We start from the raw sequence: 6379 nt of genomic DNA, 5'->3' as shown, positions 1-6379 counted from the left end.
TCTCCCTTCTTCTCCCTTCTTCTCCCTTCTTCTCCCTTCTTCTCCCTCTCCCTTCTCCCTTTTCTCCCTTCTCCCTTCTCCCTTCTCCCTTCTCCTCCCTTCTCCCTTCTCCTCCCTTCTCCCTTCTTCTCCCTTCTTCTCCCTTCTTCTCCCTTCTTCTCCCTTCTTCTCCCTTCTTCTCCCTTCTTCTCCCTTCTTCTCCCTTCTTCTCCCTTCTTCTCCCTTCTTCTCCCTTCTTCTCCCTTCTCCCTTCTCCCTTTTCCCTTTTCCCTTTTCCCTTCCTTTGCTTTGGAACTCATTGGAACCGTCTCTGTAGACTAGCACAGAGATCCACTTGCCTCTGCTCCTGTGTGCTTGGATCAAAGGCATATGTCACTGTGATTACCTATATAAAACCTGCACATGACTGGGCCATGAGAGAAGAGGAGCTTGCAAGTTCCCATCTCCCCGCCCCCCTACCCCCAGAGGTAGTTAATGGTTGCCAAGATAGAACTATTCTCTTCCACACTACAGTAAACATGCCCTCACCAGTGCACCTGTGAGCAACCCTTCAAGTAACTCACTGGGCAATGGGGAAAACTTTGGGGCATGAAAGTTGAAAGAGGAAGGAGATCAGTGGGCATTATGGGAGGGAAAAAGGGTAATAATAGGTCGTATATGATCGAATTGCATTATGGACATGTACAAAAATGTCAACATGAAGCTCATTGCTATGTGTGATTAACATATGTTAATAAGGACAGAAAACAGCCTCCTCAAAGAAGGAAAAGAACTGATTTAGATTCTTCCTTTTTTTTCTCTCTAAGATTTATTTTTACAAGCAGTTGTGAGCCCCCTGTTGTGGGTGAACTGAACTTCAGTCTTCTCTAAATGCACCAAGTGCTGTTCACCTTGAAGCTATTTCTCTAGCCCTGAAGCAAATACAGTAGTGTTATTTCCAGGTAGAGAGAAATTGAATATACTTTAAGTTGAAAGTATATTTAATATGCCTAACCTTCTGGTCATTATTGCTTGGCAGTGTACGGAGAGTTTTTGTTATGTACCCCCACAGTGCAAGACCAGCCCATACTGTGTTACACATCACTGGCTCAGCAAAAGATCAAAATTGAAAACTTGAGGCACGGAGTTATTTTGTTTCTGTGGTGCTGTGGATTAAGGCCAGAGCCTCCTACATTGCTAGCACAGTATGGTTTCCTTTCATACCTGTAAGAAGTATGAAGTCAGTACTATTTGCAGCAATAGCATCTCCATTTTCTTCTTCTTCTTCTTCTCCTTCTCCTTCTTCTTCTTCTTTCCTCCTCCTCCTCCTCCTCTTCTTCTTCATTTTGTTTGTTTGTTTTGTTTTATTGAAACAGGTTTCTCTATATATCCCTGTCTGTCCTGGAACTCATTCTATAAACCAGGCTGGCTTCGAACTCACAGAGATCTGCCTGCCCTTGCCTCCCAAGTACTGGATGTTAGTTGAAAATGACTTGTTCCTGGACAGATCACACTGAGCCAGCACAGTTCCAACAAAAGAGGTTCTTTATTGAAAGAGGGGAAGAAACAAGGGAGAGAGAGAGAGAGAGAGAGAGAGAGAGAGAGAGAGAGAGAGAGAGGAGAAGGAGGAGGAAGAGGAGGAAGAGGAGGAAGAGGAGGAAGAGGAGGAAGAGGAGGAAGAGGAGGAAGAGGGGGAAGAGGAGGAGGAAGAGGAGGAGAAGAGGAATAGAGGCCGGCCAGCCATGAGCACTCGGAGAGGGGGGAGGGGAATGGGGAAAGGGTAAGAGAACAAGAGAAGAGAAGTGAGGAGGGGTCAAGTAGCCCCTTTTATAGTGAGTCAGACACACCTGGCTGTTGCCAGGTAACTGTGGGGTAGAGCCTAGACAAAACGGTAACACTGGGGTTAAAGGTGTGTGCCACTACTGCCAGACTAGCCCCATTTTCTTTAACCTTAGAATATGTAGTGAAAAGCAGAACAATCCTAGAGTACTCTACAGAAACAAGTTGATCTTTATTATTTCTACAATATAGGAAGTTTGGAAAAAAACTAATCCATTATAAATACACACAATACTGAAAGCCCAACCCAAGCAGTCTAGTACTGATAGGCCTTAGAATGTGCTTTTGTAAGTCTGTCTTTTTTGTTTTGTTTTGTTTTGTTTTTGTTTTGTTTTGTTTTTCGAGACAGGGTTTCTCTGTGTAGCCCTGGCTGTCCTGGAACTCACTCTGTAGACCAGGCTGGCCTCGAACTCAGAAATCTGCCTGCCTCTGCCTCCCAAGTGCTGGGATTAAAGGCGTGCGCCACCACTGCCCAGCCCAAGTCTGTCTTCTTAGAAGAGAACTTCACTTACTTTCACAAATTGAATGTGTGAATGTGAGACTCCATCGTTGTTGTCGGCTCCCCAAGTGCTGAGAGTTCAGCTGTCTCCGTAAGCTCTGCCCTGATGGCAGAGGTCTTGGCTCCCTGAATCGGTGGGTCACCTGAAGGACATGGTCACTGCGGGAGAGAAGTACCTTGACTCCTTTTTCTGTAAAGGATTAACCTGCCTTCAGCATGCTAACTGAGGCCAAACAGAGAAAGGTATAGAGCAGATGACACAGGAGAGCGCACCTCTGGGTTTCTGAAGGGCTAAGAAGGGCCAAACCGGAGGTCATATTTCAATGATGGCTGAATGGTCACATGACATATAGATTGTATACTTGTATGTTGGACAAGCAACAAAAATTTTTAACTTAACTCTCCTCCCTTTTGTTACAGAAAGTGTCTCCTTTAGTAACTTTTGAAGAATGAGTGGCATTTTATAACAATCGGTATAAAGTATAAAGGCACAATTTGGTTCCTGGGCCATTTTATGCTCAAATAAGTAGCTAGGTAAAAACAAATGGCTAGAAGGGGAGGAGGAGGAAGAGGAGGAGGAGGAGGGGGGGGGGGGAGGGGGGGGAAGAGGAAGAGGAGAGAAGGAGGAGGAGGAAGTGGAGGAAGAGGAAGAGAAGAAGAGGAAGAAGAAGAGGAGGAGGAGGAAGAAGAGGAAGAGGAGGAGGAGGAAGCAGAAGCAGAAGCAGGAGCAGGAGCAGAAGAACTAGCTGAGTTTCTCACTGCTGCCATATCTGGAAATGGGCTAATGAAGTTTTCCCACTGTGTAGTGACTGGGTACCATAGTAGGAGGACAAGTCCTTGGTAGAAGTGCACTTGAATCCATTTTCTTCCCATCTTTAAATGTCCTGAACCAAATATAACTATGAGAAAGAGAGCTCTGGCAGGCTCCCATTCAGACTGCCTCAAGCCGGCCATCTTCAGGAGCATGTGTATACATGTACACACATGGGCTATGGGTACAGGTGTGTGCATATGGACTTCGATATCTATGATGTGTCTCACATCGGATGATGCTTCACTTCCAGAACTTTTGTATTTGTGAATAGAAATGGATTTAATAACTCATCATGATTCTAATTTGTCTTATAGTTATCGTTTCTTGAGATTCTTGTACCTGTTTTTATAATTAAAATAAAATAAAAGCAAGATATACACACATGAATAAAACCCAGCCCAAGCAGTCTAGCACAGACAGGCCTTAGAATGTGGTTTTACAATCCGTCTGTTTAAGTGTGCTCAATTATTTTCACAAATTCAAAGTGTGAGTACGTGAGTAGGTGTTAATTACTCTCCAAAGGCAGTCGGCTGTCTCACACAGAGCAATGCCATCAGGCGATCCCAACTTTAATTTTTTCCTACACAGGATGCTTTTTCCAAGTATTTAGTTGCCCCCTGCTGGCTATATAATTACAGAATTTCTTTTTTAAAAGCCCTAATAGATTGATTGTATCTAATAAAGTCAAACTTCTGAAGAGACATACTTGCCTTTTAAAAATTGTTATGTTAGCCAGGTAGTGGTGGCGCACGCCTTTAATCCCAGCACTTGGGAGGCAGAGGCAGGTGGATTTCTCAGTTTGAGGCCAGCCTGGTCTACAGAGTGAGTTCCAGGACAGCCAGGGCTACACAGAGAAACCCTGTCTCAAAAAACAAAACAATAACAACAACAAAAAAAACCAAAAAAACATTGTTATGTTGAGGGAATGGAAAGATGGCTGCTCTTCTTCAAGACCTGGGTTCGATTCCCAGAACCCACGAGGTAGCTCACAACCATCTCTAATTCCAGATCTAGAGGGATGTGATGTCCTCCTTTGCCTTTGTGGGTATCAGGCAAGCACATGGTACACAGACATCCATGCAGGCCAAAGAGCAGTACACAAAATAAAAATACATATTAAGAAAAACAGACTAAACACATAAACAGAAACAACGTTGGGTGCTCACTTTGATATCATATATGTTAAAATTAAGACAATAGAAGATTAGCTTGGCCCTTGAACAAAAAATACATGCAAATTTGTGAAGCATTCCTTATTTTTATAATACAAATCACTTTGTTGTAATGAGTAAAAACATCACAAATAAAAATGTCACACAGCCAGATCAAGGCAGCTACTCAACCCACCACTTGCCCAGTCAAAACTCTATCCCAGTGAACTTCTGTACAGTAGGACGGCCATTTGGAAGCAGAGGATCTTCATTGAGGGTTTGCCATGCTCTTGATCAGTTTAGTTACATTTTACATACTGGCCCACCAAAAAAGAAAAACCAATGTCAGAGCTGAAACTAGAAACAGTAGCTTTCTATCCTCTCTCGAGTGCCTTTTCTGTTTTCCTCACCTAATATTGCCCTTTCTTGGTCTCCTTTCCACATGTTATTCTGTATCAGTGGTTCTCAACCCGGGAGTCAAATAAGTCCTTCCCAGGGGTCACCTAAGACCATCAGAAAACACAGATATTTACATTATGACTCATAACAGTAGCAAAATTACAGTTATGAAGTAGCAATGAAATGTTATGGTTGGAGTCACCACAACATGAGGAACTATATTAAAGGGTCACAGCATGAGGAAGGTTGAGAACCATTGTCCTATATCCAAACTGTCAGTCACCACACACACACACACACACACACACACACACACACACACACACATGTTTCAAAGAGAACATGTGGGTTCATTATATAGTCTAGGTCCATTGAATTTCCTTCAGACTCTGTGATTTCATTTTTCTTTAGAGGTGAGTATTACACACACACACACACACACACACACACACCAGGTTTTCGTTATTCATTCATCTATTGATAGACATCTAGATACATGTAGCTTGCTTCCATTCCCTACTGTCATAAGTAGAGCAGTAACAAAGATGGATAGACAAGTGTGTTTACAGCAAGATACATAATTCTCTGAGTGATACACCAGGATTAGAGCAATTCCGCCATATGGTAGTTATGGTTTTATGCTGAAGAAATCTCCAAATTGATTTCTATAATGACTGTATTACCTGTGCTCTCACCATCAGTAAATAAGAGTTCCTCTTTCTCTATGTTTAAAAATGTGTATGTCTATATGTGTTGTTATTGTTGTTTTTGTCGCTGTTGCTTAGAGACAGAGCCCCATGTACATCAAGTTGACCCCCAAACTTGCTATGTCACAGAGAGAGGATGGCCTTGAACTTCTGACCCTCCTTCCAGCCCTAGTCTAGCCTGGGCTACCGAGTAATTGAAATATAAATACTCACTTACATGCTTTCAGCACACACACATATTTATTATATATAATATATGTGTCTATATCAGCAACCAGGCTTTCCCACTGTGACACCCCTCCCTCCCAAGGCAGTGGGTGTAAAGCTGTGGTTAAAAGCTCGGGCTTCTGAGTCATCGGTCATAAGCCTGAATCTTAGCTCTGTCATTTACTAGCTGCGTGACTTGGGGCAGGTTACTCAGCATCCTAACTGGGCTGATAGTTGCCTTGGGCTTTGGGAAACTAATAATAGTATCTGATCTCATGCGGATGTTGTGAAATGGTGTGCAAACATTTAGTTGAGACTGGGCCCGTCACCTGTCCAGTGGTCACCACCTGTCTTCAGCCATTTTGGAGAGCACCGTGTCAACTCTGAGGAAAGAAAGTGAGAGCTCTGATCAAGAAGCCAGTGTTGAGCTCCAGGGGACATTTCTGAAACATTAGTACCACTCACCTGTTTGACATGGTGTCCAGCTGACTCTCATGCCTTAAGCACCCTGCTGGATTTCCATTCTCACAACCCTTTTCTCCAAACGTCATGCTGTCTTCCTAATCCTAACCTCTAAGTGTAGCACCTTAGCATCCGATCATTTCAACTTTGTGGTCTGATAAATAACTCAGCCAGAGAAAGTCATAGTTACCCAAACACTTGAGCGGGGAAGCATCTTGGAAGCACAGATGTCTTAGTTAAGCTTTCTGTTGCTGGGATGAAACACTATGACCAAAAGCAACTTGGGGAGGAAAGGGTTTATTTTGCTCACAGTTCCGTATGA

General features: G+C 43.3%; 1 non-coding gene and 1 pseudogene across 1 annotated transcript; one reads left to right on the top strand and one right to left on the bottom strand.

Annotated features, from left to right (window-relative positions):
* The window catches only part of LOC114613682, a 30542-nt pseudogene extending 24396 nt beyond the window's left edge, over positions 1 to 6146 (bottom strand).
* Positions 4290 to 4392, top strand: LOC114613766. Its single transcript, XR_003710227.1, has one exon. It is a non-coding gene; the product is annotated as a U6 spliceosomal RNA (small nuclear RNA).
* Positions 6147 to 6379: the final 233 nt, after the last annotated feature.

This window comes from Grammomys surdaster, unplaced genomic scaffold (assembly GCF_004785775.1).
Source record: "Grammomys surdaster isolate TR1022 unplaced genomic scaffold, NIH_TR_1.0 126271, whole genome shotgun sequence".
Taxonomy (NCBI): Eukaryota; Metazoa; Chordata; class Mammalia; order Rodentia; family Muridae; genus Grammomys; species Grammomys surdaster.
The sequence above is the reverse complement of the archived record's forward strand: the minus strand, read 5'-3'. Positions and strand labels throughout refer to the sequence as shown.